The sequence below is a fragment of the Perca fluviatilis genome, chromosome 10, assembly GCF_010015445.1.
Source record: "Perca fluviatilis chromosome 10, GENO_Pfluv_1.0, whole genome shotgun sequence".
Lineage (NCBI taxonomy): Eukaryota > Metazoa > Chordata > Actinopteri > Perciformes > Percidae > Perca > Perca fluviatilis.
This window is the reverse complement of record NC_053121.1, coordinates 14,044,711-14,070,035: the sequence shown is the minus strand read 5'-3', so window position 1 is coordinate 14,070,035 and position 25,325 is coordinate 14,044,711.

The window sequence follows — 25,325 nt, the reverse complement described above, 5'->3', positions numbered from 1 at the left end:
GTGTGTGGCAGTGCGAGTGGCCTATGACACTCGAGGAGCTAAAAATGTCCGACAACGCCACTTGGGATGGGCCCAAGACCTTTAAAGCACACAGATCCGTTCATCAAAATCAGGGGTCAGAGACAAGTAATTATAAACAAAGTAATTATAAAAATATACAATTTTATTTAGATAGATATATTTTAAAATAGCAATATATTTACTTTTAAGAGGGTAAGTGATGATATTAGAAAAATAAACAAAACAATTCAAATCAATAAAACACCATGCGTAATAAAAAGAAAGAAAAACCAAACAAAATTAACCAAAATCACACCATGCAAGAGATACAACAGTTAATATACAGCATTGATATAAAACAATCCTTTTGTACAGTTATCTGAATTTTCCCAACCCTTAGCCTCTCACTCCAGGAGAGCTATATCCGCTCCAACACCAATCAGTCCAGAATGCTCTGCATCCAGCACTCATAGGCTATATCCAGAATATTTTTACCAAAATCCAGAATATTTTTACCAAAATCCAGAACATTTTTACCGGAATTCAGAACAGCAGAAGTGGGAGGAGAACGCGCCGTGAGTACTGGCCCTTTTAATTACCTGTGGCACCACGATAGCCCCACAGCAGCATGCATGTGAGGCTGCAGCCCGGTCCAGCGATTTACAGGACACGCTGCCCTCAGACCCCGGCTAACGCAGCTAACCCGGATAACGCGGCTAACGCGGCTAATGCGTGTTATATACTGGACGCAGCGCAGCTGGCGCATACAAATGTGACGTCATGAGATCGCCGTGAGTATTTATACCTGCGCTGGTGGTCGCGACACTAGTTGCAGTCTTCTCCTGAACAGCGGTGGCGCTAATGAGCAAATGCTACCGACGTTGCTCTTTCTACAGACTAAAAGAAGAAGAAAAAGGTAAATAACGGCAGAACTGGCAGCAGCATTGCCGTCAATGCTTCGATTTGATTCAGTGAGCTGCTTCGTCGGATCAAGCCTTTCATCCACCATAAAAGAACTCAACTTAACCCAGTAAGTTTACCAGAGAGACTTGCAGTCACTCTGAGAGTCCTGGCATCCGGTTGTCGGCAAGCTCACGACCAAACTCACCTCGGCTCGCGCGCCATAAATCGGACGCGCCGGCCGGATAATACGTAATTTTGACGTCACAATGTTGCGCGCCACCTTGGATGCGTCTAGTATATAACGGCCTTAACGCGGGATTGAGCTTCTCGCTACACTGACACACACAGGTTTGGCATGCTCTTGACGGCATATAGACACAGGTACGTGTAAACGAACACTTTTCTGAAAACTGACAGCTGTGCACGATGTTATTTTTGAAAACGGAGAGAGTGAAATAGCCGGCTCCAAGTGAAACTACCTCCTGGGTCTATGCAGGAAAGTGTACACTGGAGGAAGTGCCAAGGTCTGAGCAAAGACACTAAAAATAAGTTTTTGCTTTTGATTTTTCACTGGATTTTTTGACATTAAAGTGCCCATATTATGAAAAAATCACTTTTTCTGGGATTTGGGGTGTTCTTTTGTGTCTCTGGTGCTTCCACACACATACAAACTTTGAAAAAAATCCATCCATGCTGTTTTGAGTGAGATACGGTTTCTGAATGTGTCCTGCTTTCAGTCTCCTAGTGAGCTGTTCAAAATCGGCCTCGGACTGTGACGTCACAGTCCGAAATGAGCTGGCTAACCACAACCGTTAGCTCGTTAGCATGCTAACCGTTAGCATTAGCATGCTAATGCTAATGCTAACGCTAGCATGCTACGTCGTTCTCAATAGCAAAGCACTGCTACAACACACACAAGTTCACCATAATCTACAAAAGAACTACTTACATGTGTGCCCTCATTTAGAAGTCTCCCAGCTAATCCTGCCTTGTAACTGACCAAAGTTGGAGAAACAGCCGTTCTTTTACTGTCTCTAGAGTTAGCTAGCTGACATGCTCTACATCTAAGCTACTGAGCATGTGCGAGTGCAATCAAAGATAGTACAGAAGAAGAAGATGAAAAGAGGTCTCACTCTGTAGCTAAAACAGAAACCAGGTGAAAAGAGGATCTGCAGCAGTGAGAGAGAGCTGTGCAGTACAACAAAAATATGGTGCTTTTTGAAAATTAAACCATGTAAACCTATTCTGTTACAACCTTAAAATACAGTTATGAACCTGAAAATGAGCATAATATGGGCGCTTTAAGAAACATATAGAACTAAAAAAGTGCACCTAGAAGAGTGCGATCTCCACCAGGTGTGTCTCCCCCTCTCCCCCAAACAAAGAAGAGTTAAATCTCACTCAATTGTCCCTCCTGACACTGTAAATATAGGGTAAGGGTGGGGATTAGGGTTAATATAAGGCCAAAATACGCCACTGCCGAACGTGGACCTGTAAACTCACTGCCATGCGTCGCTTCACGCCACTGTCCTTTAACCAACCTCGCCGCAGCTGAAAAAGCTCATATTTTCCCACTCGCGTCCGGCTTGTACATCCCGGCTGCTGTAGCAGCTCTAAAGTCAAGTCGGTGGCCTTGTTAACAAAATATCTCATATCGTGCCTAACTGTTGTGGACCATGACATATCAGGTTTGGAATTGTTCTACAGATGCTCCGGTTCAAAATGACACCCAAATTTTGCCATAACAAAGGCCAATATATAGACTGCAACAGATGAGCTAATAGTCCTGAAGCTTTTTGCCAGAAAATTCCTTTTGCCTCGGATGCAGATGTTGATCACTGCATAACACAGTCAATAGGTTTTCAAAAGTTGTAAACACAGTCAACAGTGTTTTCACCACGATACGTGATGCACATCCAGGCATCTGCCTTCAAACGCAGGCGCTTTTTACACGCATTCACCAATCCTACTTAAACATTCACACCCATTTACACTCAGGGTTCAGTGTCTTGCCCAAGTTTTATTGGCATTTCTTTAAACAAATCACAATCGTCTTGGGCGGTGCTTAGCACAGTACGGGGCCACGGTGTCTCTGCTAAATAGCCTCAGGAAGGAACTCGTTTTGGTGGAATATGTATAAGTTCAATAAGTTTTAGTCGTGCAACAGAAAACTCAGATTGGACAGATATTCTAGCGAGCTGTCTGGATTTACCCTGCAGAGATCTGAGGAGCAGTTAACCCTAGTCCTCATAAAAAAATTTAGAACGCCAACACAAAGAAAGCCCAAGGCAACGGATTTCCGGCCTAAATGAGTGAAATCCGGTGGAATTTCCGTTGGCAACGGAGCATTACCGGAAGTGGAACGTCGTGGATATAGACTACTACTATGTTTAGCTGACAGAGAAATGTTACTGGTTACGTTGCCGATTCAGATTTTACCCACAAAATATCACAATTGAAATATGATGCATTATTATTCATTAAACTACCCAGCATTGTATTAGAGTTGAAAGCTCCACTTTGAACAGACATTAAGTAAATGTAAGAACATTTGAATACAGGACTTGTACTGTGTGGTATCAATAGTTTTACTATTATAGTTTTACCTTAAAACAACACGTTGAGTATTTACCTACCACTGCCACTGTGAGCATGACATGGCTTTGCTGCATTTCTTTCATTGTTTTTTCATTCCGTATTGTTCTGGGCCTTGGTTGGTCTGTAGAGCTGTGAGGAATCTTGATCCTGCAAACGTTTCAGCGTGGCAGAGAGAAAAGAGAGGGGAGAGACATATCTTTCACAATGTGTTCATTGAAAGCACATGTGCAACTACAAAGCAGGCTTTCTAAACAGCTTCCAACAGACTTCTTTCTCTGCCTCAGAAAAAAAGCTCACCGCATTTTTTCATGTTGTTCTTGTGCCTTCATCCTCCCACTGTTCACAGCAAACGTCTGTCTTCTCAATGGGGGCAGCAGGGAAACAGAGCAGGGGAAATTTGATGCAGCAGTAGTTGGACCTGATAGCAGAGAGGAAAGCTTCGCTGCTCTTTTCTTTGCTGTCTGGTGGTGACTGGCCAGGCGTCCCTATTAGACGAGAGAAAGGCCTCGAAAAAACACACAGACGGCACAAGAAGATTACACAGCAGGTACAAGCAACAACAAGAGCTCCGGAGCCTTTGTTAACTATCAGGTTGTATTGTCAAACAGCTTTCGTGTGGTCTCTCTTCATTTCAGCACACTCTGGACATTACTTTGCCAGGCTTTATGCATTGTACATTGTGATAATGCAGTGGAAATTGCTTACTAATATGGATGTCTACTTCTGAACATGGTGCGTTTATGTGCTGCGAAAAGAGGAAGCTAGCCCGGCGGCTGTGGCTCAGGTGCTAGAGAGGTTGTCTACCAATCTGAAGGTCTGTGGTTCGATCCCTGCAGTCCCATGTCGAAGTGTCCTTGGGCAAGACACTGAACCCCAAATTGCTCCTGATGCTCATCAGGCATCGGTGTGTAAATGTGTATACAGTATACTGTCATTAATAAATAATCTTCCTAACTAGATACAGTATATTATCATTGTGAACATTTACACCAATTCATTGATTCACAAACTAACTTGTTTTGTTGCAAACGGTGTACTAGTCCGTTTAATGCCTTCGCAAACCCACAGACAAAAAATTACAACACCAGCACTTTAAAAGTAGCCCAATTACGCGGGGAAACTGCCGACCTGGCAACCCTGTATACAAGCTTACAGTGACATGATGATTGTGTTCATTTTGGCAGGTAAACAGAAATGCTTGCTTTTCTGTAGGTGGAAATTATCAGGAGTGAATATGCAAATAGCAAAAACACATCTTTTCCCCATGCTGTTCTGGTCTGAGAGTTTCCTCTCAAGAATGGTGAAATGTTTTCAACTGTCAAAGTGTGTGTCTCCCTGGCAGCTGTGCCTCTGGCAAGTGTATAATTAAAACTAAAATCTGCAATCTTTGGTGTCAAAAGTCCAAATATGTTTGGCTTCAGTGGCCAGCAGTTCAGGAAGACGATGTTTAATTCTCTGGTCATAATTCAGTGGTCAGAGCAATTTGTGTGCAGCGCTGCAGATGTCACAGTCCCTTCCTGATCATTTTTTTTCTTCTTGGGTCAAATACTCATCTAAACGCGCTGGTGCCCTAGTTCAAAATCCCATTTCACATTCAATTTTCCTCCATAGTAATACATAATGGAAGGTCCGTAATTGTCTTGATGAGATAACAGTACGTATATGGATAAAGGTGGTACCCTACACATGCTGACAGTATTTGATAGTGTTGTTTCAAAGTCTGTGGTCACGCCGTGGTAGCATCCAGAATTCACAGCTCCCTAAATTCTGATGAATTCTAATCAGACATGTATGTGTTAGATATTCACTGTTGTTTGTGTAAAGAAGGAGAGCAACAGAATGTTAGGTTGGCAGTGAGACATTTTAAGTGCCTTTACACACCGCGCGGACAAATAAGCGATGCCAATTTGCACCTTTTGTTCAACATAATGTTCAAATATTGGCGCCAGCTCATCGGCCATGTCGCTGGGACAGTTTGAGTTCCTTCTGGGGACGCTGCTGAAGCGATGGACAGAAAGCGATGGGAGATGTGGTGTGAACGGACAATGCCACTGTGGCTTATGTTAAGTTGTGGTGTGTTTGTCTGGTCTTACAACCTTGGACAAGGCCATAATTATTGCTCATTATCCACTTTTGAGTTGCACATATTATTGTTAGTTTGCTGTTGTTGTTGTCAGTGCTATGCGATAATCTCGGAAGCAGCAACCTTAAACGCAGGCAGTTCACCTGGTATTTAAGCCAGGAATTAAAACTTTAACTTTGAACATTATTGCCACTGTGCTTTTTCACCAACCATACAAAAACATTACAAAGCAAGTTTCCTTGCAACGTTAGGTTTTCATATCACATCCCTGTATGTGAAGATCCTTCACTTGTCCATTGTATGTACTTTGAAACCTTAAGTTGTCCCATTTCCCCGTCTGGAAGTCATCAAGAAAGCTGCATATCTTTAGGTGCTCCCAAAAAGCCAAACTAAATTACACACATGAACGAAAAATTTCCCTTTATGAGGTTCTTTAACATTAATATGCATTCCCCCAGCCTGCCTATGGTCCCCCAGTGGCTAGAAATGGTGACAGGTGTAAACCGAGCCCTGGGTCTCCTGCTCTGCCTTTGAAAAAATGAAAGCTCAGATGGGCCGATCTGGAATCTTGCTCCTTATGAGGTCATAAGGAGCAAGGTTACCTCCCCTTTCTGTGCTTTGCCCACTCAGAGAATTTGGCCCGCCCATGTGAAAGAGAGAGACATCATTTTTTGCAAACTAGCAAAGTGGCCCCCCTCTCCTCCTCAATAGCTACAAACACAGAAATGGCACATACTAAGGAAAGCTCATTGTGGGACTGTCTCTAGGGGCTGTAATTCTGCACCAAGGCTGAATTTCGGGGAAGAGACTTCAGATACAGTATTAGGGGACCACTAAGGCCTATATAAAAGCATCCAAAGAGCACCATGTCATGGGACCTTTAAGGAAGACACTAATTTGATGACGTATTTTTTTTTTCAAACAGGTCCAGGGATCTTTTCAGGAGTTTCCTCTTGTGCTTTTAACTGTACCTTATATTTTCATTTCAATTTGTTCCATTTCTTTGACACATGCGGGGGGCTGACCAGGCCCTGCAATACATCTTTTTCAGTAATATTTACTGGCCACATCCGTGAAATAATTACCGCCATGAAATATTCATGGTAGCCATTTAGATGTGAATTGATGTATTTCTATTGATTTATTTGTGCACAGAAAGATGAAATATGAAAAAGAAATCAAAAAAGGCTTGCCTTTAATCTACAGTTCAATTGGCAGTTGAGAAGGGCTATTATTTAAAAATTGAAAGAAATCACATAGAAACACAATGTTTGGGTTCAGGGCTGTGCTTTTCAAGCCAGGAAAAAGCATACAATTCAAGAGAGACAGAAACTCAGAGCAGCAGAGGGGTTAGTATGACATGAGAATGAAAGCTTTTTGAGAATGTATGGTATTTGCTAACACATTGAAAACACCAGACCATCTTATGATGGGACCTGCCGCAACGCCAAATTGGCCCAGGTGAATAACGAAGGGGTGCCAATGGCCCTTTCCTTACTTCTTGCCCCTCTACTTATGGTGCCCACCCCTCTTCGAACTCAGCCATTTTGATCTCAACTACACATTTTTGTGACTGCATCTTGCACGCACTGACAGAATCTGTCCACAGGCAGACAGACAGACAGACAGACAGGGTAAGGGTTGGGGTAAGGGTTAGGATAAGGGTCTGTGCTCTCAGCTGTAGCCCTTGTGATGTCCTTGGGTTAAATTTTACCCATTTTTTTATAACAGAAATATGGGTTTCTTACAACCAAATTGCCTCTAAATAACTTGGATGCATGCATGTACATTGTATGGAACCCATACAACATTCTTCGCAGGTAAAATTAATGATTACTTTCATTGAAATTTGGTTGTTTTATTGAATTTCATAGCATTTGAATTATTTTTTAAGTGGTTTTAAAACACTATCTGTCACTACACTTTGACATAAACCAGTCTGTGATTCACTCAACATCCTCTGATCTTAACTATTAGTCAAAACAATACATAATTTCTGCTTTTTTAATTCACAAATTAGGTATAATGTCATTTAAATTAGGTTTATTGACCATACATTTTAAAAAGCATTGAAAAAAAGTGACAAAAACATTTTAAAAAATGGCAAAAACTTTAAAAAATGTAAATTTTCAACATTGACCCAGAAAAACAAGTTCAAGGTTGACGGGAATACAAAACAAGGGTTAAGCTGTGAAGTAGTGGATTAAAATCACCGTTCCGACCAGAGACATGAGGATTTCCTCAGTCAAATCACCTCCATTTTTCACTTTACGTTCCTTCAACTCTTTCTTAAATATTCTACCTCTCCTCCTCTCTCCCCTCCTTTTTTGGGACTAGTAGTTGTCACCTCATTATGTGCTGCCTAATGTTGCAGGTAATTAGTCGAGTCTGTCTCTTGCTGGAAAGTAAAGAGAAGCAGAGCCAGGCGGAGCTGCGAGAGGCCCACTGACACCATCTTCAACACTTTAATATATGCTAATAGAAAAGACATTTATCTGCATAGTTTTACATAAGAAAGGGGCCATCTGTCTAGGGTTTTTAATAATTTTCTTGAAAAAATGTCAGAGAAAGTCATAACTTAGCTGTTACGCAGAATAACATTTGCACTCTTATCTTCAGTGGCCGTGATCTATTTTAAAAAGTGATTAATTAAAGAGTAGTGAAAAAGAGGAGGCAGGGAGATGGGGCGAATACAGAGCAGTGTGTGATGAGAAATAGATGACCTCTATCAGAATAACTTTAGGGCAGAGGGTCATTCATAAGGCGCTGCATGCATCAATAAATCACTGTCAGATTAACTGTAGTACCTTGTTGTAATTACTGTACACAAATGGCGGACATGGTTGGTAGCCTCATTCATACACCAAAGATCTTTTATTTAGTGCTTTGGTTTTTTTCCAAATTCGGACCAAATGAGAGGTATTTACAGGTTCAACATATGTTCGCATCTAAATATGACGACAAAGAGACTTTTTGCATCAATAACAAACGCCAAAGGCTCCTGACCAAGCGTGTTTGTTTTTTTTTGCATTAAGAACAATGATTTGGCAGGTGTTTTCAGTTTTATGTAGAATATAGATTATGTTTTTATAGACTTGCATTAACAAGACTCGCCATCTTGCTATAGCTAAACAAGCGATCTGGAAAATAATGGCTTAGCAAGAAACTTTGCTCTGGACATTCAATTTTGGATTCAAGTGACAAACATGACAAACACAGCCCTCATTTCTGACTGGGAAACAGATATTCATACCTGCTGTTTCATTTCATATGGATGAGTCCAATTCTGTGAGTTCATGTCTCAACACTTTCCATTCTGCTGCTATTTCACATTCAGTTGTCAGACATAATATAACTGCGCCCCAACAACGTTAAGATCAATGCATAATTGAAATGAAGATTTAATTTATTAAACTTAAAACAGTGAATCGGCTTATTAGAGATACAGTATTCCCACTGCCCAATGCACACAATTCTCACAAACGGCTGAACAAAGTCTACATTTGACATGTCTGTCACATGTTGGGAAGCAAATTGTGATGATCAGTGATCAATTCATGTTGTGGTAAAGTTTGGATTTCCAAAGTGACGCTCCAAAGTCTACACTATGTCAGGTTAAAGACACAGCGACACAGTGCACAGTGCACACTGAGTGAGAAGCCGACGTATGTTCTTGTCAGGCCATGGACTCATTAAAGTAGGGTTTAAAAGACTGCGCCTCAGTGTGTAACATGCAGCCACAGTCCTACCACACATCAAATTCATCACATAAAAGATGGTAGAGTAAAAACATGAAACACCCACATTCACCCCTTGAACGCTGGTGTTAAATTTCTCTTTTAAGTAGCTTCAAAGTTGGAAAATGTTTTTCATACTCAAGGACACATATTCACATCAGCTTGAGACACTTCAATGAAGCTGCCGTATATCATGCGTCATGCTTCAGTTGAAAACTTTCTTTACAGATACTTTTACCCTTTACCAAGGAATTCAGCAGTCTTTTTGCATCATTTGCATGCAGACAAGAAACCAGGTTAACCTAACCAGACAACACTTTACTTTAACATGCACTGTAGTGACCCGGTTCCTGTATATCCATTCATGTATACATGCAGCAGATCAGCAATCAGATATATCTCTTCCACACCAACTGATATTAACTGATGTTTTTATGTCTTTATTTTGTCAAAGCATTTGGACTGACACCTTCATGAGACGGAAATGTGCCTGAAGGTATCTGTTAAGCTGCGGAAATGGAAAAGGTTTTTTGAACTTTGAATGCAATTATATTACACAAGGAAGCATCTTTATAGGGGTGACCCCGAATAGTCGAATATTCGATGCTTCGAACGGCGTAAAGCCCAGTTCAGACTAAAGATGTGCGCCGAGACGAGTTGAAAATTGCAACTACTTGCAACACGCCGGTCTGTAAGCTTCAGCCAAGCCTCTGTCCAAAACTCTGCCAGTCAACAGTTTGCTACATAGAAATAAAATTGAATTATGGATCATTTTATTTCTATAGTTGAAACGAGGATCATGCCATTTTGGCTATATGTGAGTGCTCAACAGCCTATTATGTTATAAATATCAACATATTGCTGTAAATAAAAATGTGAAAAGAAAGAGGCTTTTTAATATATATTTTTAAAGTGCATGAATAAATCTAACCGCCCCATGACAGATTTAAGTTTCACTTTCCATGATCCGTGACCGACGGTACCCCCCTCAACAATCTGATTCTATCATTACAGTGACAGTCCTTGTCCTGCACACCCACACCCCATATACACCTGGCATTATAATGCGTCTCGTATCCAGATTCTATCTAGATGTAATTTAACTAGATTCCATTTACACCTGGTATTAATATGTGCCGCACCGCTGCACGCCGGCCACAGCACACTGCAGAGCGGAGAGACATGTTCCAGAGGTCCGCTGTTTGAAATCCAGTTTCACAAATATACTTTTTGTCCAACATAGTTAACTGATTCAGAAATCCATGATTGAACATTGTATAGCCACATCTTGTAAACAGCCAAATCAACCACATATGCAATACATATTTTGTGCTTTTTACATCAGACATTTTGGCAGCTGAACACAGATGTAACATATCAGTCCAGGGGCGTGTCAATAAAGCACGTAATGTAAGCAACTTAATGCATCCATGTATAGTTGCATTGATAAGTTAAGCACAAGTGCTCTTGAAAGTTGCTGCCACAGCACAAAGTAAAGTAGTTACACAAGACAGCAACATGACCTTAGAAAGAGAATTTCCTCAGACGGTCTTTTTAATCTGATGTCTGCAAATTGATAGTGTGATATAGTGTCAGATCATGTCATCTCCTCATGAATGTAGACTTTGGGAAATGCATAGTTTCCTATGTGAGGCTGTCGACATGTGTTTACTATTGTCTGTGATAGGGAGCAGAATATAAGAGACAAAAGCTGGAATGAAATGAATGAAAAGATGCAAAGGGACATGTGAGGTCAGCAGAACCAGCGTCTTGAGGCGGCATTAACGTCTTATTTAAAATGAAGTGTTGGGAGCTATGACAGTGCTGACCTGCATCGTAGTCTCACCAGCTTCATGGAGCAGTAAATCTAATAATTCATGCTTCTTTGGTGGTTGAGCAGTGACTTAGCTCTGACCGTGTTTGGGAGGGGTCACTGTTCATGATGCTGTAGTTCCTGTTACTGCAGGCTCCACAGTGTCTAATGGAGTCTTTTCCATCTGACTACCTTAAACTGTTTCACTCTCCTCTTCATGTAACAGTTCACTTACAGTGAGCCTCAACTCACTGAAGTGTGTGGATTGTACTGACTGATTGTAAAGACATATGGACAGGACTTACGTTCATCGTAACGTTCATCTATTGCTTTAATTACTATATCTATATATCTGTATATAGCACTGTGGATTAAGATATGGCTACACCACAGATGCATTCTGGTATAGGAGAAAAGAAACACTCCGGGTTGTTGGCATTGCTTTAAACCGATCACAATCGTCTTGGGCGGCGCTGAGCTCCGGACGCAGCGACGCTGGCTCTGCTAAATAGCCTCAGGAAGGATCTTGTTTTGTTGGAACAATTGCACCCCCGCAAAAGAAAACGCCACATACAATATTAAATTAAGTTAACTGTTCACACAATACAGTAACGTGAGCTATTTAAATTAGCTGGAGACATGGTTAAACCTCATTGGCTCTTAGCAGTGTATCGCCGTGTGTAATGTTAAAGAAGGAGACTCCATGGAGCCCCAACATGCGTTAAAGTTAGTTAGCACATTGTAATTTTTCTTCCTTTTTGTTTCCAAACTCTTTTATTAAACATCCCTTTTGAAGATTATTAATCTGCGTTGGTTGGCTGATGATCAATGTTTTGAGTGGAATGGCTTTCTATTGGATAAGACACCTTAGTGTGTCTGTGTGTGTGTTGTTGGGACATCATGTAAACAGTGGCTGACAGCCCATATGAGAATGCGCTATTTAATATCGTGAAATGCACAAGCCTCTAATTCACACATCCGACCATGAGACCCCATGCTGTCCGAGCTCATTCCTGTCACCGGGACGTGCACTTTTCCCAAACACTCAGGGATCTGAAAGCATCTGATGGGTGTATTCAGCCATACGGCCGTTGATTCTGAATCCCTGTGAAAAGGGTAGAGGAAGTGAACAAAGATTGGGACCCGGACTGAGCGCAGAAAACAGACGGAAAGCAGTGTCCCTGATTGGTTGTGGTCAAGCATGCAGACGAGCCGTAACCAACAGCTGGGAAAATGCAAATGGTCAATTTTCTACCTATTGCTCCCATTCTGCTGTTGAAGTGAAGGAGCAGATGCATTGTGAGTGTGTGCCTAATGAGATCACTGATAGGCCTTCAGTGATAGAATCACACACAAACACACACACACACACACACATACACACACACACACACACACACACACACACACAAGAACTGAGAGGAAAGTAATGTAAACACTAGGGATTAATATTTTTCAGTAACGTAATTTGAAAGGGTGTGCATAAGACTGACATGACAGCGTCATGATTATGACATCACACCTGTCATTAACATGAAGTAGCCTTTTTTAATGTTCATGAATGTTGCCATTAAGTGTCATTCGGTAAATTATTTTTAACACTTGACACGTAACACAAACATCTCGAACAATGCTAACTTTGCATGAAAAGTGTCATAATTTACTGAATGACCCTTAATGACAACAGTCATGAACGTTCAAAAAGACTCCATGTTCATGACAGGTGTCATGTCATAATTATGACGGTGTCATGTCAGCCTGATGCACACCCCGACAAATAAAGTTGTACCTGTTTTTCTCGAAATTTGGCATTTTCTGTACCAGGAGCAGAAACACACTATCCCGGGAATCCTGGGTAATTCACTTGTTTTTAGGTTTAACTCAAACTACAGTCAACATGCTTATTATATTATATTTATTATATAATTATATATATTATATTATATTTCAAGCAAGTAATATGCATAAACGTAAGGGTTCCCACCCTGACTGCTCTAGTGTCATAAACCTACACAGGACTAGTATTAACTGGGCCCTCAAGTGATCTGGTCTATGATCTTAGACTACCTACCTTTATGAACATAAACTTTGTATGCAACTTGAACTTCGCTGTGAAGAATCTGAAATGCAAAGTTGCTTGCCCGGATGTGTCTGATAAGAACAGCCTTATGGAAGTGATATTTGACAATTTTTCAATGAATAAACAACAAAATCCCCTAAAGCAAGTCATTTTGTGTTTTTAAAGTCATTCTATGAAGCCCAGATGGATTCCATATCCTGTCACCGGGAATCCTTTGTGTATTGTGGGGCATTTTGTGATACTGCAGTCAGAGCGGAGCTAAGATAATGCTATTAGCTAAAGTTACTGTGTTGACCTGGCATCATTAAGTTACGCACAAAAGCGTATCAGACACTTAGAATAACAATCTGAGCCCGTCAGTGGCAAGAGCAGCACTTTTAGTGGACGAACATTGATGATGCACATTTGTCCTATGGGGTTAGTTGCAAACCGGATAGCAGCTGCCCTTTGCAGCGTTCTCGCTCAACCCGCGAATTTCAAATGCATGGCAAAATAGGATCCAAGTTGAAAATACAGAAATTCCTGAAATATGGACAGCACTGTGTATTACACACTGTCCTCGTCTTATACACAATGCAGGCAGGTTACATCTGCGCTTGTCACAATGTGACCGACATGCACGGCAGAAAGTTTCCTGGTGAAACTACTGCTTGAGAACTTTGGTTCCACATTAGTTAGCATTAGCATTAGCATTGATCTTCATAGGCTACAACATTTAACATGCTAAAAGGGGTCGCCAAATATACTTTGGTGGCCATTAATATACCTGGGCGGCCCGCCCGAGTAAGGTCTGTGCATGGGTAACACTGACATATTTTCAGTATGCAGGCAATAGATGTTCTTTACCCCTGTGTCTGCCCCCCCCAGTGGCAAAAAGGCCCCAGGAATGTGACTAGAATGCCTCTGCAGAGATCCGGGCCAAATGAGATAACTTTTTTTATTTGGATTTAGTTGCATTGAGTCCAAAAGCTCTCAGTGTATAAAACAGGTGGGACATGTTATGTAGCAGAAAACAGCTGGCTGAAAATGTTTTTCATGCATTACTTATGTATATGTTTTCAGGAGCAATCTCAACTCTTAAATAATGTAGGTAAGCTATGTAGAGCTTAGGCCGGACGTCAGGACTGGAAGTCAAGACAAATGTTGGTGATGCTACTTACTCCTTTAAAGGGGAAGGTACCTTATCTGTGATATACAAATATAGCGTTACATTGTGTTGTGTATGATTAGGTTCTTGTTGCATTGATTTAAAGTTATAAATACCTTTTCTGCACTTTTCCAGCCAGCAGAGAACAAAAAAGGCCAGGGCCGGAGTGGGACTCATTTTCAGCCCTGGAGTTCCATGCCTTAGACCAGCTGTCAAACTCATTTTAGTTCATGAGCCACATAGCCCTAATTTGATCTCACGTGGGCCAGAGCAGTAAACCGCTCCAGAACGATCAGAAACTTTATCTGCCACAGAGTTTCTTGTCGGCTTGATGTTGGCAAATGCAAAAAAATTCAGAATTTCTAAGATTAAAGTTGTAAATTAACGGCAAAAAGAACTTGGATATTCTCAGAGATTAAAGTGGTAAATTTCAAATTGGAATGAATTACTTCTCTGCAATTTTCACACTTTGCAAAGTCATCCAGTGGGTCTGATTGGACCCTTTGGCGGGCCGGTTCTGGCACACGGGCCATATGTTTGACACCCCTGCCTTTGACTCTCAATATTCACTCAATGAGCAACCCTACCTGCCCACTCTGTGGCGTTATGGGCTCATGGTGCTTGGCTCTTCACTGTCACTGTTGTCACACAATGTCTATATGTTGGTCTCATTCAAATTTCCATCTCGCGGCTTCAACTTGTGCAAAATGCAAATGCCAAAAAACCTTTTCTGATTTTACTGTATTCTATGTCTTATTCATTTTAATGTTCTTAATTCTTGGTCCTTGATAGAAAGCACTGTGGCTACCTGTTGGTTGCTGTAAAGCACTTTTTAAATAAATGTTGATTGATTGATTGTTAGCAGCGAACTGGACTAGTGGCTGCTGGTAAGGAGCTACAAGAACAAGTTTGATTCATTAACATGAACGCTGGTTATCAGGCAACGTTGTATTACAAGGTCACCAGATTTCTGAGACAAAATCCCGGGACGATTTTCAGCTCAGAAGCGTTAATACCTCCAAAACAGGTAATGTTTTTGTCTTTGTAAACTTAAAACGGGGACACTGCCCCAGGGGGGTCACTAGACCTAGAGTTGCACTGGGGCACAAGCCCCCCTAGGGGGATCCATGGGCATGCGCCCCTGTAAGAAAATGTTGTCTATATATTTTTTTTTAAAGTAAAGTAAGTGGGATTGTCTGGAATCTGGCAATATAATAACCATTATGGTGGAATACACTGGCTAAGCAATTAACAAAAATGTATGTGCTGACATAAATAGTTTACATGAGAATACATTATAATTTTGACCCTTTGGCTGAGTCTCTGTCAGAGGAAGAGCAGGAGTGCGGTTGTGAAGAAGTTGGTAATTTCATGGCCCAGATTAATACTTTTGCATGCGCTATATCCGTGTCCCATTCTCATTAGGGGCTGAGCCCCCCTAAAGGTCTGATCCTAGAATCGCCCCTGCTGCTACTTCATACTTGTACTCCACTACACCTCAGAGGGAAATGTTGTAATGTTTACTGCACTACATTTATCTGACAGCTTTTGCTTTATTGCTTCACGCTGGGCTTGTTTCTGCAACAGCTCATTGAGTATCGGATACAATTAAAACTACTGAGAAAATATTTTCCTTTGACATTGGTCCAGTATTAAATGAGATCGTTGCAGTCGGCAACGGTGAAACAAGCTACAATGTAAGTTAACAGGACGTCCAGCTTTACATTTGTCCAGCTTGTATTTATGTCCATAAAAGTGCTCGTTTTGCCACTGACAGACTCCGATTAATATTCTAAGTGTCTGACAACATTATGGAAAGGATTTCTAAGGAGGGCGATCTTTCTGTTAAAGAGTAAGATCCTTTTTTAAAACATAAAAGGTCCGCGAATTTGCGTTCGCTAAACCCACCAAATTCCATGTAAATATACAGTAATTTTAGCATCGTAAAATGAGCATTGTAGAACATCTCTGAGCTCTGAGGCTTGCTCTGGCTGTCTTGAGCCTGTGCGTGTAGGGTGCATGACTATTTCATTCCAATTTCGGGTCTGTCAGTCACAGTGAAAACTGGGGACATTTCCGGGGACAGCTCCAGCCAGGGACAGGTCAATGAAACCGGGAACTGTCCCCGGAAACCAGGGACGTCTGGTCACCCTATTGTATTATGTTTTGCGCGACCGCTAGCACTTCTCCTAACTAGCACTGCTCCTAACTAGCTTAGCTTACCCGTCTCATAGTCTTCATTTGCCGTTTCACTCTCAAACTGCGTGCTGGTTTTAAAGGCCAAGTGTGTAACGTGTTTAGTTGTTCATTATCAAAATCTGTGTTGCCCGTTCACAAACTTGTCCTTTTTCATGAATATTTACCTCCACCATCAATTCCCAATGTATTACATTTGCATTCGCATGAACTGGGGTAGACGCTCCATATTCATGCGCCATCTTGAAATACGTTAGCCGGTGAGGGACATACAGGACATACTGCTCCGCCTTTTGCGTTTTCGCTGTCACGTGATGAACTCACAGGTGCTGCTAATGCCGCTAATGGGTATCGTAGCTTCCCGGCCCTGGCAAGTTTGAAGAAGGAAACATGGAGGACCACACGTATTAAAAATCCAAATTTCAGGAACAGGAGTCTTCTTCTTCGCCCAGAAAAAGAAAAAGGATATTGAAAAGAGCAAGAGACCGGCTTTTTGAAGCGTGAAGGCTACTGTAGCTGTAATACGTACTTTGAACTGCGTGGTGTGAGAGAGTTGATTGCGATATATATGATCTCAACGCTAGATGGGCGAAATTCCTACACATTGGACCTTTAATGAAAAAGTTGCTCAGTTTAGCACTTTCTGGAGCTTTCCGTTTTTAATTGTTGCCTTTTCAGCACAGTTTTTGCACTTTCTATTATCAGTTTGAATAGCTTCTTTTTGCTCGCACGTCACGGTCGCATCCTCCATCAAGCACCGCTGACTGAAGTGTACAAGGTGATGGTTTGGCAGTACTATGACTGAACACTGCCGGCCCTCGTGTCCAAAAAAACAGACCGCTCCCAATTAGCCAATCTGGGCCTGCATGTGTGTGTGTGTGTGTGTGTAACGAGGGATGGTGGTAACTAATCAGCCCTGTTAGTAAACACTTGAAGATTGACAGCCAAATCTGGGAGAATATAATCCACTGGGTTTAAAGGCTCAGGCTTTTCTTAGTATACAATTTGAAGAGTGCAGTGGTGTAGATCACAATTAAACCTCTCTTTGGTGTGTGTCAGAAAAGTGTGTGTATTCAAACATAAATGAGAATGTGACAGTCCTCTTTAGGAGTAGTGATGTTACAGCTAGGGAAAGGGGAAGCACCATAACAAACCATTTGGAATTAGTAAAATAAAATAATTTAATAACAAGGAACTTCTAGAGACACAAAGAGACAAATTAAAAAGTTCAAACCATTTGAATCAATATGACCTAAAGAGTACTTGGGAGTCCTGCGTGTGCCCTATATGCTATAATAGTATGTTATTTATGTAAATCATTTCAACAAAACACTAACGTTTCTAAATAGTATTATTTCTATAGCTTGGTGTGGATGTGGACAATCAGATGGCAGGTTGTGTGTTGACTGTTGAACTGCCAGCCGCATTCTTATACAGCAGCAGTCAGATAATGCAGAAGAACAGACCAACTGCTTAGCTGGAATGTATGTGCACTGAAGAGTTCAGTAAAACGCGTTCACTCATATCAAAGCCTTAAACGCAGATATTATTATATGCAGCTATATTTTTTGGCAGGAAACCCATTTATAAATTGAGGATCAAAAGAGACTGCATAAACCTTGGATTAGCCACATCTTCCACTCAAAATGCAATACAAAAGCTAGAGGTGTAGCAATATATTGATTAATAATATAATTCAATTTACAGCCTCAGATATAAAATCAGACCAGTATGGAAGATACATCATTGTGACAGGAACCTTATTTCAAACTCCAGTTTATGCTTCCAACTGGGATGACTTTGAATTCATGAACAGACCTCTGTCTTGATTTAAACACCCATAAACTTATTCTCAGTATAAAATCTAAAAAAAAAAAGTATTCTCAGAGGGGATATAAACTTTTTTTCTTAATCCATTACTTGATTGTTCCCATCCCCCCCAAAAATGGTACTGTATCCGAAAGGATTTTGTCAGCGTTTATGGAAGATAATGGGTGTATTCAGATTCTTTATTGTCCTCAATCTGTACACATTTAACACTTTAAAACAAGTAGACTAATGTGATCAGTACTATTGGAACTAATACAGCCTTGCTATAAAAATCATTTTCACTTAGGTAAATATGATCGATACAAGATGATGTGTGATGATCCCCTTGTTGCAGGGGCGGATCTACAGGGGGGCAAGGGGGGGGCAGCTGCCCCCCCACTGTAGGGCCTTGCCCCCCCAGCTGCCCCCCTAACTTTGGCATTCAAAAAACTTTGCTTGTAAAAACAAACTGCCACTATGTGCACAGGCTTCTTAAAACATTTAAACAAACAATTAATTTATATTAATTCATAATAAATAATAATTGTAGATGTAATCTTAGCCCCCTGCCCCTCAAATACTTAGCTACGTCCCTGCATCAAACGTGCAGAGCGCCGTTCGCACATTCAGGCTCGCACACAGCGAGTCTGCTGCGGTGTGGGGGCCCTGCATCCCGGCAAAGACTGGAGCGACTGAGCTGCCCCCCCTCCCCGAGCCTCTCAAAGTGAAGTCTGTTTCCCCAGGTGAAGTTAAAACACACGTTTCATCTAAAGTTAAATTTGTAATAATTATAATGTCTGCTAAAGGCGAGTCAGTATCAACAACAGCGCGTCTGTTAGCCAAAAGTCAAATTGCTCCCTCGTGGGTTGTAAGCGCATTCTGCTGTTTGATTAGTTTGATTTCAGTAAAGACAAGAAGAGCATAATACAGAATATTACAAACTGGCATGTTTGAATTCATAACGTTTACAGAGGGTCGCCGTTTCGGTGGCGTTACGTTACAACACACTACACAGTGCTTGCTGAGACCGATCATTTGTATATGATTAGTTAAGGAGTAGGCTACTATAAAATCCACTTCCTCTCACATATCACGGCAATACGGATGCACAAATTAAACCAGGCAACATACTTTACTGTCAAACTGGGAAAACAACAAATACAACGGGATTAAGAAGGCTAGTCTAAACATAACTGATGAGTGCATGTAATAAATCTCGTCTGATGTTATGTTTTTCAGGCTACTTATTAGCTAAAGGGCCATACAGTGTAATGTAATACAATAATAACAAGAGCTTTTCACATCTTGACTTTTGCAGGCCAGAGTAGCTGGAGATATTAGCTGAAGCCTAAAAGTGGGGATATTGCCAGCCAAGAAAATCCTGAGTAGTGCACAGGAGGAAGAGGAGGAGGGAAATGAAGAAGGAGAAGACAGTAAACTGGAGAGACCAGGCAGGTCAGAGCAGGAGAAGACCACAGAAGGAGATGCAGAAATGAGTGAAAGAGAAGAGGGAAAGGAAGAATTGACAGTGAGGGATGAAGAGGAGGCTGCAGGTTCAGAGAGAGGGACAGAGGCAGAGAGTGATCAGGAGGATGAAGATGACAGAGAGGAAGAGGAGGCTGCAGTAACCCCTGGACCATATGGTTGGTTTATATTCTCTTTACATATAAATTGCAGTACAGTAACATAACATGTCCTGTGACATGATGTGTTTTCAGTTTTTGGCTATTTCCATTCTGTTGTATATGTTATAGGGTTAGATATGTAAATATTTACATATACAACAACAGTTCACTCTTCTCAAGACACTTTACAGATAGAGTAGGTCTAGACCACACTCTTTAAGTTACAATGACCCAACAATTCTCCCAAGAGCAAGCATTTGGTGCAACAGAAACATCAGACATATCCAGGGTCTTGGTGGTCGCTGGTTACATACAGATGGATACAGATATAGAGAATTATGATTCATAATAATGGTAATTATAGTAACAAAAAAGATAATGGAACTATGAATAGAAATAATAGTTGTAGCAGTTTAGGGCGTAGCAGTTTAGGGCATAGCAGGGCGTTGCGGGGCGTAGTAGGGCATATCAGTTTATGTATGAGGGTTTCCATGTACCGTCTTCCCCTGCCACCCTACCAAGATCTCTTGCTACCCCTTTGCCCCCCCATGTAAAATTTTCTAGATCCGCCACTGCCTTGTTGTTAGTACTTATTCTTGTCGGTCGTGTCACCATTTGTTTCAAACAGCATGCATAACTTATTGTAGCTAGTTAATGTTTTAAGGCATTATTAGGTAGCCTTGGTAAGAGCCCATTCAAACCCATTTCCAATGTCCCCAAAATCAAGGCACCAACGATAGCACCGACGATAGCGCAGCTTTTTGTTTACATTCAACATGATGGCTACCGAAGCGCAGCTTCACCCGAATCGTTGGTCTGATTGGTTGGACTATCCAATGCACCCTGAGGCATTTGAGCGGCGTCCGTTGGTGACGCCCCTTTTGAAATTAACTGTCAATGAACCTTTCCCAGACCCACTCTGAGTTACAACTGAGAAGGGTCTGGTGTAACCAGGCTAATCATTAGGTAATAGCCAGTCAATATTTAAATTTCCTGCAGAAAACAACTTCCATATTTAATTCACATACTTACACTAGTACTATACTACTCTACTTACCTAGCATCCAGAGATGGTGACTCGAGAATGAGACTCAGACTTGTGTCACACTTAAGTCGCACACACAAGTGACTTCAGACTTGATTTGAGACTTGTCCTCAAAAGACTTCAGACTCGAGAACATTCTTTATTTTTAGGAAACATCTGATGAGCTGACCGTAACCTATAACCTACCTACCAAACACGTAATGTGTAACGTATCTGCTGCGCACAGTCACACATGAGAGAAGACAACAAACATGTCAGCCGCACCGGCAGCTGCTGTGCCATTCATCAGAAGAAAAGCATTGAAAGACATGAGGCTTGACTTGGACCCTAGCTCAAAGTCTTGAGACTTGAGTTGGACTCTAGCTCAGAGACTTGAGACTAGACTTGGACTCTAGCTCAGAGACTTGAGACTTGACTTGGACTCTAGCTCAAATACATGAGGCTTGACTTGGACTCTAGCTCAGAGACTTGAGACTTGACTTGGACTAGAGACTTGTGAGCATTTCTGCTAGCATCTCACCCATAGGTTTTAAATAATTACAGTTTGAGCTGGGTGGTTGTATCAGTGGGATATCTGGCCATAATAATTTCTGATCATGCACCACTAATATTCTCTCAACAAATAACAGAGAACATATGCTATTACAGTCTCAGATAATAATGAAACAGAGGCCCATCAGTTTAGCGTTCTCATGCTTAATTCCTCAAATGAAACCTCTTTTTAAAGAAAGATAAAGAACCCACAGATTCTACATCGTACCGCCACATTTCACTCCTAAATCAAGAACAAAGAATTATAGCCAATCATTTTTGCCATTTTTTTTGCCAGTTTTAGTGCAATGCCTCAAATCTGTACTCCCCAAAACAATTTCATTAGACCAGACAGGCTTTATTAAAGGTCGACATTTGTTCTCCAATATTGGGAAAGTTATAGACATAACTCATATGTGGAAAGTAAAGTTTGGATTATTATTTAAGATATGAACTTTTAAAAAACTCCCAGGAAAGGGCACAGTGAAGAGCTCAATGCAATACTCCCAGAGCCTTCTCTCTCTGCTCAACAGCCTTGTCCTGCATTAGAGAAGTATGCAGTTAAAACAACCAAAGAGAGCAATGGCCAACGCTTGGCCAAACATTACATTTGTCAATAAAGCCTATTAAGTATGATTGTTTAAAATTCAGTAAAAAACACAATGCAGATAATTGTATTAAATGTGACAAAAAATAATAATGTGACAGTTTCAGCAAATATGCCAAAAAGTCATTTCCATAAAAGTTACCTACTGAACCTTTAATGGTTGTTAACGTACATGTTGGTGTTGAGTTGAAAAAAGAAGCGAAAAACAAAACGTATACATAAAGAATGCAACCTGTGGTGCATTATTTCTTTTCATTTCTACTGTCCCCTTTTTGTTTTCTGCTGATATGAAATTCCATTAGCAGCAGAGGTGTCTCCTCTGTCCCTCCCTGTTTTGTCTTCTGTCTATCCTTTCATTTCTCCCTCTCCTTCCTCTGATGTGACTGGCAGACTCTGGAACATAATTAGAATTGGAGACCTTTATGGGTTGTAAATACGTTTTTTCTTTTTTTCACACTAGCCAAGCCACAGCTGAAATCAGGCTTTTATGATTCATTTCAATTTAATTTATAATGTAAAATCACAACAGGAGTTATCTTAGGAAACTTTACATATAGAGTAGGTCTAGACCACACTCTATAATTTACAAAGACCCAACAATTTCCTATAAGCAAGCATTTGGTGCAACAGTGGCGAGGAAAGACTTCCTTGTAGGCAGAAACCTCGGACAGACCCAGGCTCTTAGTGGGCGGCCATCTGTCGCTGCTGGTTGGGACACAGAGACACTCAGTCAAATATAGAGAAATATGATTCATAATAATTATAGCAGTTGGTATGACGAACAGTGGCAATTATAGTAGAACTATGACTAGAAATAGTAGTAGCAGCAGTGCAGGGCGTAGCAGGGCGTGGAGCAGGACCACGGCAGAATGATGAATCCTAAAACATACAGTATGTGCGTGTGAATACCACCACTTTATGCAGTCGTTTGCATTACTATATGTTCCAAAATGTGAATTTTTTAAAGGATAATAAATCCCTGTGCAGTGGGCTATAATGTTCAGGCAGTAGCTTTGTGTTTACTTTTGGGACTCTATGACAGAGATTTGTCATTTCAAATCATCATTTGGAAAGCTATAGCAGTCTCCTGCCGTTTGCCCCAGTACACCATATTGGCCCCGATTGATGATCCTCATTATGAAATTACCTCTTTTTTAAGACTCATTTTGACAGACCCAGTTTGGTTTTTAATAAAGAATATAATTTTATTTGAAAATTATGATAGTAAAAACTAATTGAATAAACCAAGGTAGGCTGTTGTATCATCTTTTAAATAAAATCATGTTTTCAATGTCTGTCTGTACTTGAATTAAGAACCGGAGGTTGGCCGGTTTAAGTCCCGCACGGACCACGGTACGCTGCCATGGTACCTTTGAGCAAGGCACCAAACCCCTAACTGCTGGAGCCCCCTCACTCTGACATCAAACTTAAAAAGCACTTTTTGTAAAATCGCTAAGTTTAAAAAGTAAAAATATCAACGAAACACATTATTCTGAATAAATTATTTAGCTATAATTTTGTGCAGCATGCCTCACAGTAGCTAAACTAAACTGGTTGTCTAGAGATGTTTTAGTTAATATGGTGTGGGATGGCCACTACCAAATAGGACCACAGCAGTTTGACTTTGCGCAGCTATCCTATGCTTTGAGGACACACTTGAGCATGGACAACCAGGGCCTGTGGGAAATCCTATTAGTTAATCACCATTTAAAAATAGACTTCAGTGTGGCATTAATCCACTGGGTGTGAAAGTGAAGCCAATGCCGAAGCTCCTTAATCCCGCATTCTATCTAATTTTGAGCAGGGGGCGACTCCACTCCACTGGCTACAAAAAAAGGTCTGTTTCTATAGAAGTCTAAGAGAGAATGAGCCTTCTTCTCACTTCTGGCTCCAAAAAAACAAGGTGGCGACAGCCAAATGGCAAACTCTCAGCTTCAAAACAGTAGTCCACAAACCAATAGGTGACATCACTGGTGCTATGTCCATTATTTTTTTATAGTCTATGAGTTAAATATTTTCCCCAGCTGTTGGAGACAAAGGTTGTCTGATATGGCAGGGCTAAAGATAGGCCAATTGCTAAAGAACATAGTGGCATTGTTTAAAAAAAAAAAATAGTCTGACTGGCCAAGAAACAGATCGACCATGTCAGACTGGTGGTAAACAACCCAGCATTTTATCCAGAAGAATTATTCTTAATAATTATTTGGAGCTCAAAGTCTGATCATCTGACAGGATGCTCATAGAGATCATCACAGAATGAATACATATATGTAATCACTGTATGCAGTGCTTATTAAGAGGGCTTCAAGGTTGGCATGACTGACAGCTTCTTCCTAATGAATCACACATCATTAATCTGAGACCCCCTGAGTCCAGAGGCTCTGACAGGAGAGGGGCACTCAGTGCTTGCTCTTCATCCAGTGTTGTCAGTTGAGCTGTTTTCAGTTTATTAAGGTCAGAATATGACTTGATCAAATATGACATACACTGAATTAGCATTCATTTTACCAAGCAAACATGAGGACTTCCTGACAAATACGAATGTTGTCTACTAGAGAAATAAAGTGATTGAAGCCATGTGATGTGAGGTGGAATTATGAATTTGTGTGCAAAAACCTGTTTTGTTCTCCATGGCATCTGCTAGGCTCTGGTTCTTCCCTTTTTTGTGTGTTTCCCTGTAACTTGCATGAAGAGTTATAGCATAGGTGGATTAAGGCCTTATTTGGGAGGGCTATCTTTTGTATAACCCAAATGTTTGTGTGTATTGTGCAAAAGTTTTTGTGCAGCTTAATTGAATGGCAACCTCTTTTATCCTTGCTACTTCGCAACCTTGGTTATGTACCGTTTTCTTGGATTCAACCTTGTGTTGTAGGAGTGTAGCTCATTTGGAGAATAGCTCAGTGCATAGCCAGCACGTAGTGTGTGTGCGTAGCCCCTGTGTGGTTGAGCCAAGTGAGAGAGAGAGAAATAAAGAGTTACGGTGAATGCAGTGTGAGTGATCAGAATAGAGGAGCGTTTATCGGTGAAGTCATCAGGTGGTAGGGAACGTACACTGCGGGTTGCAGTTTGTGCGTGAATAAATGCTGCAGCTCCATCAAAACCAAGAGAAGCTTCCTGTGTCTTGTTTCCTAGCTGATGGGTGGAGTGAGGG